Consider the following 13,219-nt stretch of genomic DNA (forward strand, 5'->3'; position numbering starts at 1 on the left):
ACACACACACACACACACACACACACACACACACACACACACACACACACACACACCAAAACTGCTGTCCCTCTTCGCTTACCATATGAATACTTTCTCTCTCTCTCTCTCTCTCTCTCTCTCTCTCTCTCTCTCTCTCTCTCTCTCTCTCTCTCTCTCTCTCTCTCTCTCTCTCTCTCTCTCTCTCTCTCTCTCTCTCTCTCTCTCTCTCTCTCTCTCTCTCTCTCTCTCTCTCTCTCTCTCTCTCTCTCTCTCTCTCTCTCTCTCTCTCTCTCTCTCTCTCTCTCTCTCTCTCTCTCTCTCTCTCTCTCTCTCTCTCTCTCTCTCTCTCTCTCTCTCTCTCTCTCTCTCTCTCTCTCTCTCTCTCTCTCTCTCTCTCTCTCTCTCTCTCTCTCTCTCTCTCTCTCTCTCTCTCTCTCTCTCTCTCTCTCTCTCTCTCTCTCTCTCTCTCTCTCTCTCTCGTGACTTTCCATAAGCAGTTAAATTTTTCATTGCCTCAGACAAGACACATTAACGTTTGTCTTCGTTGCCTTGGTATGAAAAATAGTCAACTCTTACAGAATTGGGAATGAAAAGAGAGAAGATTTACAGAGGAGATTAGTGAAAATTAGAAATAGTTGTTATTGATCACAAGAATAACAACAACTGTAAGAATATTACTTAGATAGTAAGGTTGGGGAACACCTAACACTATACTAATACACATATTCTATACTCTCATACATCTGGCAGCCACACCTACCCACAATCCTCTGAGGAGAGGACACACACGCCGAGATAGCCAGGATTGTTTTGTCCTCTGTAGCAGGAAAAAGAAGAATACACGTGTTGACTGTCTCCTGGACTTTACTTCAAGCCCTGTCATACTGACAGCTCCACTTTTTTTTTTTTTTTTTAAAGGGGTTGAAAAAAGATAGCTAGCTAAGAGAGATAGTGGGTGGGAAGGGAAGGGGTGAAGGAAAGTAGGAGAGAGATAGATTGTGGACTTGACCACATTGCTGTTTTTGTTTTATTTATTTGGTTGTTTATTTTATTTATATTACTTTTTTCATTATACATTATATATTATGCAGACAGCGAACAAATTTTACAATACATTATAAGATACTAATAATACTTTAGTTGCATTAACTTGAGGACAACAAATGCACTTGCAGGTACACAACTTTCCCTACAACTCAGACTATTGGGGGAGGGGGAACCTGCTCCACTAACACACGCAGATTCTTTCTTATATAGGGGTCTGTGAGATCCCATCTGCATGGCCCGGAACATGGCGCAGTGAATAGCTCAGAATATGGCGCAGTGAACGGCTCAGAACAACAACAATAACAACAACACTAACAGCAAAAAAAATGCGAAGATATGATTTAAAAAGATACGAAGATGGTGAAGAAGAAGAAAACAAAGAAGAAATATTAAAGAAAGTTACAGTACGACTCAAATTTACACATGTCTAATTTAATGGAGATAATCAGAGGCAGCCAAGACTCCTGACGATAAAGGTTTCCAAGGCGACGAAGAGACGGTGACTGAGAGTCCTTCAGGAGGGGTTCACTGGAAGGCACAGGATCGCTGGAAAAATTCACGCAAACACTTACAGTTTGGTGGATGAGAAGGATTAGTTATAAATAGGAGTTAGCTCTCTTTCATATAGGGCGTGTATGTCTAATGGTGTTTTGCTATTATGTTTTTTTTTTTTCTATAACATTTCAAAAGGTGGAGGCGTGGAGGGTGGCAGGATTCCAAAAAGTGCGAATATTCATAAAAAGTGACATCATTACAAATAATTGCGGTGGCGTAGTGGATAAGGTGTTAAGCGTGGTATTGGGCAGACGTTCACGCATAGGTTCGAATCCCACAATGTGCCACTTTGAAACTATGCCATTTGTCGAGTGGTTTAAAATTACATACATGTCACCATGATACCCTGGTTCTAGGTGGTTACGCCAAAAATACTTTTCGGTTGTGATATGGGCCCTAATATGGGTACCACTAATTGCCAGCACCACTAATGGGTGGAAGCTTAACTGCGCTTCCCATATATACTCTTCAAGTATACCTACAGGCGTTATAGGCCATAACATAAAAAAAAACCTCTCTAACAAGTGGAAGAGAGAGAGAGAGAGAGAGAGAGAGAGATCAACACTTAGAATTTACCATGTGACTGCATGGAGATCAGAAGATTAATGGCCAGTCTTCACTATTTTAATCCTCCACATGAGTGTCTGAAGCTGTATAAAATCACCGAATAGAAAGCAGAATGAATATGAAAACACATCATGGTACTGAAGAGCTTAACCTCGATAATGATAAAGATGATGATGATGATAGTAAGGATCATAATGACAACAAAACAACAATAACGGAAAGAACAACACCAATGATAATGATAATGATGACAATAATGATGGTGATAATAATGATGATAATAGTAATATAGTAATAATAATATTAACAATGATGATAATAATTATTGATAATAATGATAATAATAATAATAATAATAATAATAATAATAATAATAATAATAATAATAATAATAGTATAAATGATAATAATAATAGTAATAATAATGATGGCAATAGAAATAATAATAATAATAATAATAATAATAATAATAATAATAATAATGATTAGTGTAATAGTAATGATAATAATAATAATAATGATAATAATAATAATAATGATAATAATAATAATAATGTAATTAATAATAATAATAATAATAATAATAATAATAAGAAGAAGAAGAAGAAGAAGAAAAGAAAAAGAAAAAAGTCATCAGCAACAACAACAACAATAACAACAACAATAACTACTACTACTACTGCTGCTGCTGCTGCTGCTGCTGCTGCTACTACTACTACTACTACTACTACTACTACTACTAGAACAACTCAACAACAACAACAACAACAACAACAACAACAAGATGGATGAACTTTAACGAATCGTGCATACATTCCTGGAGTGACGGAGCGCAACATTCGCGGCAGTCCTTGACTCGGCACTGCCAGCCACTGACTCTGCCGGCCGCTGCTGGAGTGGCAGGCGACAGGCGGGAGTGCAAACGTTTGCTCTGTGAAGGCCTGCCAACTTCAAGACTCCGGAGAATTTAGCTCTTTCACGAAATAAATTACCCAAAATTAATTTGTAGCAGAAATTATGTATCTTATGGCTACTGTCAGGTAACAGATTATGACCATAATCATTTTGTGTGTATTGTTTTCATGTGACTGGCTTGCGTGCAGGACTCTCTCTGCCTCGCTGGCGCTGGACTTGTCGTAATTCGATAAGCGTAATCTGTTTAGACTAGCCATGCCGGGGCCAAAATAGTCCACATTAAAGAGAGAAAGTACAAGTGAAATACAAGAACGTATTCCTCACACCGTGATTTGTCTGCTCGAACACGACGTTCTCTTCCCATCGCTGCAGTGCCACTACCAATATCTAAAATCTCTCTCTTTTGTGTCGTACCCTGCCAACATCTTTACAAATCTGGATGAGTAGAGAGCAGTTACCTTGACATTACATTCTACACTGCTATCAGCTTTTCCTCTTTTATATCCTAGGCATGCAACATTACTGTGAATCCGGGCGAACAGTTACCGCAATAGTGTTGATTGATCGTGATGTAATTGTTCCCCCATGACGTTCCTGCCGCGGCCCCGTGGAGGGAGTAGTACGAACCCTGAAGATTGGTTATGAAATGTCCATCTATGTATCTATGTATGTATGTACCAGACTGCCAAATCCACGCTGAGTCCCGTGAAAAACCAAGTCACACACACACACACACACACACACACACACACACACACACACACACACACACACACACACACACACACACACACACACACACACACAGTTAGTTAGTTAGTTAGTTTATTGACCAAAAAGCAATTCTACATTGGAATAAACATACAAAACCTTTACGGTACAATATAAAGAAATAAATATTACAACCAGTAATTACCATACTTATTGTCTCACACACATCGTCAGGTTGGCCGAGTGGTCTAAGGCGCCAGACTTAAGTTCTGGTACTCGAAAGAGTGCGTGGGTTCGAACCCCACACCTGACATAGTGTGTTGTGTTTTTACACACACCGCGTAGTGTAGTGGTTACCACGCTCGGCTCACAACCGAGAGGGTCCGGGTTCGAATCGCGAAAAGCGGCGAGGCATATGGCCAAGCCTCTTAATGTGTGGCCCCTGTTCACCTAGCAGTAAATTAGGTAAGGATGTAACTCGAGGGGTTGTGGCCTCGCTTTTCCGGTGTGTGGAGTGTGGTGTGGTCTCAGTCCTACCCGAAGTCGGTCTATTAACTCTGAGCTCGCTCCGCAATGGGAAAAGGCTGACTGGGTGACCAACAGACGACCGTGGTGAATTACTCACACACACACACACACACACACACACACACACACACACACACATATACAAAAAGAAAAAAAAAGGAAAAAACACTAGTCTTATGAACCGTCCTGTTAATATTACGGTGAATGAGATCTGACTACTGGACATGGAATTAAAGACTCGTTCATGGAAATCCAGAGCCAACTCGTCCTGCGTGTGGGTAATAGGAAACTTGACATCCCTGCCATCAGTGTGTGTGTCCCTGACAGGAATGTAAATCTTTCTAGGCCCGGTGCACAATTCGGTGTACGCAGCGGAGTAATCGATACTGCTTTTTTTTTTTTCTATTCTCTTCTGGTTTTTATGCGTTTTTACTTTTTTTCTTTTCCAGTTTCCAGTTTAGAGATGTATAGGTTCCTGGTTAATTTCCTTGAGGTCAGCAATTCTCTCTCTCTCTCTCTCTCTCTCTCTCTCTCTCTCTCTCTCTCTCTCTCTCTCTCTCTCTCTCTCTCTCTCTCTCTCTCTCTCTCTCTCTCTCTCTCTCTCTCTCTCTCTCTCTCTCTCTCTCTCTCTCTCTCTCTCTCTCTCTCTCTCTCTCTCTCTCTCTCTCTCTCTCTCTCTCTCTCTCTCTCTCTCTCTCTCTCTCTCTCTCTCTCTCTCTCTCTCTCTCTCTCTCTCTCTCTCTCTCTCTCTCTCTCTCTCTCTCTCTCTCTCTCTCTCTCTCTCTCTCTCTCTCTCTCTCTCTCTCTCTCTCTCTCTCTCTCTCTCTCTCTCTCTCTCTCTCTCTCTCTCTCTCTCTCTCTCTCTCTCTCTCTCTCTCTCTCTCTCTCTCTCTCTCTCTCTCTCTCTCTCTCTCTCTCTCTCTCTCTCTCTCTCTCTCTCTCTCTCTCTCTCTCTCTCTCTCTCTCTCTCTCTCTCTCTCTCTCTCTCTCTCTCTCTCTCTTTTTTTATTTTTTTTTTATTTAAACAAAACTTAATACAAAGGAACATGTACCCAAAGGCGCACTGTCGTGTGCTACCTATTCTAAGGGTACTACAATCTATTTCTCTACAATATTTACAAGACTTAAAAATAGATAATATACAAGATGGTCAGCATGTAAATGGAGCACTATTCGTTTCACTTCACTAGCACTATTCACGCACTGCACTACACTGAGTGTCACGTCACAAAGAGTGTCAGAGGAGTTGGCAGTGTCTGTCTCCACTTATGTGCCATCAGTTTGACACTGTGAGTGTTCATCTCCTGGACGTGAGGCACCGCGGCCGTGAACAAGTTCCACATCCTGGAGACGCGTCCTGCGAAGGTGCGTTGATGCTGACACCCGTGGGATCGCGGCACCTCTACGGCGTCACCACCATTGAGCACCGTTCTCGTGCTCCGTGCGGTGACTCTTAGAGGATGACGCAGCCCTGCCAGATGTGGCACTCTTTGCACCTGTGCCTTATGGAACACTACGATCGCCGCCACGTCTCTGCGGTGTTCCAGTGAATCAAGGGGACGCTCAGGCTCTGGGTGAGGTGGTAGTGCAGCATCTACTAGCCGTATGGCGCGGCGTTGGATGCTGTCCAGTCTCCTTCTGTGTGTGGCGGCACAGGACATCCAGGAGAGAGCTGCGTATTCAAGGTGGGGCCGCACCTGTGCCTTGTACAGCAGCAGTCTCCCTTCCTGTCGAGGAAACTGGCGATCCTTCTGAGAGCGGAGATCCTGTGAGAGGCTTTCTTGGCAATGGTTTTGACATGCCTGTCAAACCTCAGCCCTCGATCCACCTCCACTCCAAGTATCTTGACGTCATCTTGAGTGGGAGAGCAGCAGCGCCAAAAGACAACTTTCCTGCCATTGCTGCCATGGCGGCTGGGGACCGAGAGACAACCATTGCTTGTGTCTTCTCCGGCGCGAATGTCACTTGCCAGCGAGCACCCCACTCCTTTATCACTCGTAGCTGCTGATTGATGGCCTCAGCAGCCCGCCCACTGTCCTGGCGTGGATAGGTATAGGAGAGGGTGCAGTCATCAGCATAGGCCATGACTCCTGGCAGTAGCTGGAGAAGATCATCCACGTAGATATTCCACAGGAGTGGGCCAAGAATTGAACCCTGTGGCACTGATGCCTCCACAGGCAGGGACTCAGATGTTTGCCCGTTGACAACCACCTTGAGGCTTCTGTCCTGCAGGTAATTTCCCAAGAGTCGTAGCAAGCCACCCTGGATGCCTTTAGCACGAAGCTTTTCTAGTAATCCGTTGTGCCATACTTTATCAAAAGCTCCTGCTATGTCCAAAGCAACCACTATAGTGTCCTTGCCGTCGTCGAGGGCGTCCTGCCAATGCCTGGTGAGAAGCATCATTAGGTCGGAGGTTGACCTTCCAGGTCTGAACCCAAACTGTTGGTCTGAGAGGAGGGCATTGTCCTTGAGATGGCTACACACCACCTCTGCCACGACCCTCTCAAACACTTTACCCACCACTGACAACAGGGATATGGGTCTGTAGTTTTTGGGTCCGTCCTGAGCTTTTTGTGTACGGAACTACTCGAGCCTCCTTCCACACTGAAGGCCAGACGTTTTCCCGTACACAAGTTGTGAAGACTTGGGTGAGAGGGGCAGCCAGTTCCTGGGAGCATCGCTTCAGCAGGTGCGGGCTGATGTCATCAGGGCCGGTGGCTTTCTGTGTGTCCAGCCCCGCAATAATCGCTTCACCTGCTGATGCGTCACCTCCACCATGGTGACAGTCTTCTCACATTGCTGGACCAGCTGAGGCGGTGGCTGCTGTGGATTCCCGACCTTCATTTTTCCAGCAAACAAGGAAGCCAGCAACTGTGCCCTCTCCTTACTGCTGGTGGCGACAGTACCGTCCTGCTTGCTGAGGGAGGGATGGATTCTTGGTGGCCAGTTCCTTGTTTGTCCTTAACAAGAGACCACCAAGTTTTGTTTCCTACGCCAGTGCCACACAGTTTCCGGCGCAGGCTTTCCTCCCACTTTTTTAAGGCCCACTTGCTGGTTACCACCATCCTCCTGCATGCAGCCCTGTGCAGGTCCTTGTTGCGCCGAGTCGGGTTCCTCTTGTAGCGGAGCCAGGCAGCATACTTTGCCTCGGCAGCAACACGGCAACGGTAGCCAAACCATGGCTGATCCGTCGATCTGGTGGTGTATTCCCTGTGTGGGACGTGGCGTCTCTGGAGGGCGAGAAGGTGAGAGGTGAGTGCAAGTGCTTCACTCTCTGCTCCTCCCTGTAGCAGAGTGGCCCATGGGGTGTGGGTCAGGTCGCGGCGCAGGGAAGCCCAGTCTGCTTTGTTCCACAGCCAGATGGTGCGGGTGGTGGCCTCGTCCTGAGCCACGCCCACTTCCAGCTGTGTCAGTACAGCGTGATGGTCAGAGCTGCCCACGAGCCCCAGCTGATGACACTGAAGCTTGTCTTCCTGGTAGTCTGAGATGACAGGGTCTAATGTCCCTCCTCGTTCATGTGTGGGGAAGGTGACATGATCTGTCAGACCCTGCACCTCCAGGAGATTCTCGTAGGCGTCTCTTTCCAGGTGGTGATTGAGATCCCCCACAATCAGCACGTGGCTGCAGCTGTGTGCCATCATCAGGTTGTCTAAGGTCTCAGTCAGGTACAAGAGTGAGTCAGGCCCTTGTCGCGGGGGGCGATACAGGGCACACAGCAGGAGGGCTGAGCGGTCTGCCAGCATTACTCGGAAGTACATCATCTCCATCATCTCTCTCTCTCTCTCTCTCTCTCTCTCTCTCTCTCTCTCTCTCTCTCTCTCTCTCTCTCTCTCTCTCTCTCTCTCTCTCTCTCTCTCTCTCTCTCTCTCTCTCTCTCTCTCTCTCTCTCTCTCTCTCTCTCTCTCTCTCTCTCTCTCTCTCTTTTTTTTTTTTTATTTAAACATAATTTATACAGAAGAACATGTACCCAAAGGCGCACTGTCGTGTGCTACCTATTCTAAGGGTACTACAATCTATTCTCTACAATATTTACAAGACTTAAAATAGAAAATATACAAGATGGTCAGCATGTAAATGGAGCACTGTTCTTTTCTCTTCACTCTATTCTCTCTCTCTCTCTCTCTCTCTCTCTCTCTCTCTCTCTCTCTCTCTCTCTCTCTCTCTCTCTCTCTCTCTCTCTCTCTCTCTCTCTCTCTCTCTCTCTCTCTCTCTCTCTCTCTCTCTCTCTCTCTCTCTCTCTCTCTCTCTCTCTCTCTCTCTCTCTCTCTCTCTCTCTCTCTCTCTCTCTCTCTCTCTCTCTCTCTCTCTCTCTCTCTCTCTCTCTCTCTCTCTCTCTCTCTCTCTCTCTCTCTCTCTCTCTCTCTCTCTCTCTCTCTCTCTCTCTCTCTCTCTCTCTCTCTCTCTCTCTCTCTCTCTCTCTCTCTCTCTCTCTCTCTCTCTCTCTCTCTCTCTCTCTCTCTCTCTCTCTCTCTCTCTCTCTCTCTCTCTCTCTCTCTCTCTCTCTCTCTCTCTCTCTCTCTCTCTCTCTCTCTCTCTCTCTCTCTCTCTCTCTCTCTCTCTCTCTCTCTCTCTCTCTCTCTCTCTCTCTCTCTCTCTCTCTCTCTCTCTCTCTCTCTCTCTCTCTCTCTCTCTCTCTCTCTCTCTCTCTCTCTCTCTCTCTCTCTCTCTCTCTCTCTCTCTCTCTCTCTCTCTCTCTCTCTCTCTCTCTCTCTCTCTCTCTCTCTCTCTCTCTCTCTCTCTCTCTCTCTCTCTCTCTCTCTCTCTCTCTCTCTCTCTCTCTCTCTCTCTCTCTCTCTCTCTCTCTCTCTCTCTCTCTCTCTCTCTCTCTCTCTCTCTCTCTCTCTCTCTCTCTCTCTCTCTCTCTCTCTCTCTCTCTCTCTCTCTCTCTCGCCAGCACTGATGCAGGTACTTTATTCTTGTCAGTGGCGGATCTTGAAGTACCCTTATGCCTCCCCCCGTGCTCCTCTTGGCTGTGTGGGTGGTTGCAGGACTGGATGTAATTCACCTCGGTCGTCTGCTGGTCACCCAGCCAGTCTTCCCCATTACGGAGCGAGCTCAGAGTTCATAGACCGATCTTCGGGTAGGACTGAGACCACAACACACTCCACACACCGGGAAAGCGAGGCCACAACCCCTCGAGTTACATTCCGTACCTATTTACTGCTAGGTGAACAGGGGCTACACATTAAGAGGCTTGCCCATTTGCCTCGCCGCCCCGGGATTCGAACCCGGACCCTCTCGATTGTGAGTCGAGCGTGCTAACCACTACACTACGGCAAATTCAGCGCCACAAAGGCACCTAACCGCGGGACATTTTTACTGTGACATTATTTTTATTTCGCTTGCCCACCTTTCTGGCAGTCGTGATGTGATGACCTCCTATTATGTGATGATTTCCTTGTCCACGATAGAAAACCAGGAAATTCGTTGATGGGAATTTGAGTGCCGGTGAAGTGTTCCCTCTTTTCACGCGTGCTGTGTTATTGAAGTGGAAATTCTGTTTTGTGCCGGCTTTCGTTTGTTATTTCCTTATCCACTATAGAAAACCTTGAGATTCGTTGCTGGAGGTTTAAGTGGCGGAGAAGTGTTCCCTCTTTTCGCGTGCACTGTGTTATTGTGGTGGGAATCATGACACGTGCCGACTTTCGTTTTTTATTTCCTTGTCCATTATAGAAAGTCAGGAGAATTGTTGTGGGTGGTTTAAGCGCCAGAAAAGTGTTTCCTCCTTTAATGTGCGCAAAATGCTGTCTTGTTTGCTTTGTTAACATGTCAAACTATTAGAAAATGTCGTCTTGTAACGCTCTACCGCCATCTGACTGGACAATCTTACTCTGATTTCACTACTTATTCATCAGTGTCGCTTTCTTTGGAGTTTCTAATATAGCATTCACTATGGGGATAATATTGAAATAACATCAGTGTTTTGACCGAAGCGTTGAAATAGGACTTTTTTCAATATTTTTGTAGTTAATCACTTTATTGTGCAGACTACAATTTGAAAATATGTTATATTTCACCTGAAAATAAATTATGGTTAATTCCATAATCCCCAGTGTGTCTCTGTCATAGCTGTTCAGTATTGTGTTCCGTATAAGGACACTGTCATGGCTTTTTTTTTTAATGTCCTGGCCTATAGCGCCTGTAGGTAACTTGAAAATTAATGGAAGCGCTGTTCAGCTTCCACCCATTACACTGGTCTGCGTTTCAAAACTTTTTTTAAAATTTCATTGGTTTTCCAACTGATTTATGACCATTTTTGCATGCTGAATTAAAAAATACAGTATATTTTCCCGGGTCAGGTCCGGTTTCTAAGATACAGTCAACTTCTTTTCCAGCATATTTTTCTAAAATATTGCAATCCAAGCGTTTATGGGCTTTGCTTTTGCAAAACCAGGTAGTGGGTAACTTTTAATGAATATTTTCATTTCCGTTTTTAGGTCTATGAAAATGGACTGGAAGTGTAAAAAACATCCTAATAAGTTTTGTTACATCTGCGGACATGTTATTCTTCCAAACCGTCAAGCAAAAATTACTGATTTTGTGAAGAAGGCATATCACGCTTACTTTGGAGTCAAAATATCTATTGCAAAACATGTGTAGAGAACTTACGGGATTGGAGGAACAAGAAAAGGAAGAGTATGCCATTTGGTGTCCCAATGATGAGGAGGGAAGGGAAAGATCATGTTACCGACTGCTACTTTTGCATGACAAATCTAAAAGGCATCAATCGCAAGAACAAGCACCATGTTCAATACCCTGATGTTCCTTCTGCCATAAAGCCAGTCCCCCATGGTCCCGATCATCCTGTTTCTGAGCCAAATGTCACCATAATCTAGTGACCTGACAAGAGACCTGAACCTTTCGAAGGAGTCTGCCCAGCTACTGGGTTCTCGTTTTCGAGAGAAACGTTTACTTGCGCCAGGAACAACATTCTATTGATGTCAGGACCGCGAGAGAATTTAGAAATTTTTTCATTTTTAATGAAGCATCTTCACTGGTTTACTGTAGCAATATTGCTGACCTGATTGAATTACTTGGTCTGAAGTATGATGCTATGGAATGGAGACTTTTCATCGATTCATCTAACAGAAGTCTCAAAGCAGTTCTTCTGAATATCGCAAACAAGTTTTCATCGATCCCTGTTGGGCACTCATTTGAAATGAAAGAATCCCACAAAAGCATGGAACGTCTGTTGTCTGCTCTGAACTACCAGAAACATAAATGGTTGATCTTTGGAGATTCTAAAGTTGTTGGACTCATCCTAGGACTTCAAGGTGGTTACACAAAGTATTCATGCTTTCTGTGCTTTTGGGATAGCCGTGTTGATGACCAGCATTATGTCAGACAAGAGTGGCCATCAAGACAAGGATTAAAACCTGGGTCACACAACGTTTTGTCCCACCCTTTGGTTGAACCGAGCAAGATATTGCTTCCACCCCTCCACATCAAACTCGGTCTAATGAACAACTTTGTAAAGGCATTGGACAGGGAAGGTGCAGGATTTGCTTTATTACATCAGAAATTTCAACGAAAAAGCATGGAGAAAATTAAGGCAGGAATATTTGATGGCCCTCAAATAAGGGAACTCATCAAGAGTACTAGTTTTGATGATGCACTGAATCCTGCTGAACTCTCTGCCTGGTTGTCCCTTAAGTTAGTCATTGCAAACTTCCTTGGCAACCACAGAAGTTCCCAGTATCAGAAGGTGGTTGATGAGTTAATGGAGAATTTCCGCTAACTTGGTGTGCGCATGTCAGTGAAAATACACTTCCTCCGGTCTCATCTGGACTATTTTCCAGAAAATTGTGGAGACTTCAGTGAAGAACAGTGTGAGTGCTTTCACCAAGATATCAGAGTTATGGAGGAACGCTATCAAGGCCGATTGGATGTCAACTTTCTGGCCGACTACTGCTGGTGTCTAAAGAGGGATGCGCAGTCTGCTCAGCACAAACGGAAGTCCCTGAAGAGACCATTAATTCATGAGTAGCTTCTTTAGTTCATTATACTCTTCTTGATATCTATTCAAAATATTTTGTAAGCCTTCTGTGAATAAATCAGTCTAATATTTTCAATATTGCATTTTATTCACCTAGAAATCGATCGAAATTTAGATTTTTAATGTGCTAATATTTCATTAACCTGATCTGATTGAGTAAAATGAGCATGATTTTTGGATTCAGTGCAAAAAACTGGTCTAAAATCAGGTATTATATGTTAGACCTTGAAAACATCGCAGACCAGTGTTATTGGCGCAGTCAATTTCATTTATAGTGGTACCCATATTAGGGCCCATATCACCACCCAAGCGCATCTTTAGTGGGATTCGAACCTACGCGTGGACGTCTGCCCGATCCCACGCTTATCCATACGCCACCGCCTCCCTGTTCAGTGTTATGTTCCTTAAGGACACTGCACATGTTTCTCAGTAGCCAGCCTTTTTTTTATGACTAATTGCCTTTCTGTGGTTTTATAGTATGAATTAGGTTTGCTGAAGGTTTATTTTTCTTCGTGTTTCTTGGGATGATGAAATCGCAGAAAAAGGTCAAGAGCAACAGGAAGGGCGACCTTCAGGGAGTAAACATTGTCTAGTATGTGTTGATCTAAAGGCGCCGGAAATCTTCCCTTGAAATACCTACACATGTCACGCTGAAGACAATGTGTTGCTTGTCACATTTATTGGGCATTTTTTACATGAAGATATACAACACAAGAGTTAATAAATCAAGTTTTCAAAACCAGTTATCAGATACAACTTGCCAGATATAACTAGCGATATTGACCATACTACGTATAGCTTGTTCTTTGGTTAACCATGGCACTTTAGGACCAAGTACTTGTATAGGAATTGATAATCTGGGCAAAAATTTAATTGTAATAATGAAAAAGGAACAAAATTTTTAAGTATATTAGATTT

The 13,219-nt window shown here is 44.2% G+C and overlaps 1 non-coding gene across 1 annotated transcript; it reads left to right on the plus strand.

Moving 5' to 3' along the window:
• Positions 1 to 4,006: 4,006 nt before the first annotated feature.
• Positions 4,007 to 4,090, plus strand: Trnal-uaa. The gene has a single exon. It is a non-coding gene; the product is annotated as a tRNA-Leu (tRNA).
• Positions 4,091 to 13,219: the final 9,129 nt, after the last annotated feature.

The sequence above is a fragment of the Portunus trituberculatus genome, chromosome 48 (genome assembly GCF_017591435.1).
Source record: "Portunus trituberculatus isolate SZX2019 chromosome 48, ASM1759143v1, whole genome shotgun sequence".
Classification (NCBI taxonomy): domain Eukaryota; kingdom Metazoa; phylum Arthropoda; class Malacostraca; order Decapoda; family Portunidae; genus Portunus; species Portunus trituberculatus.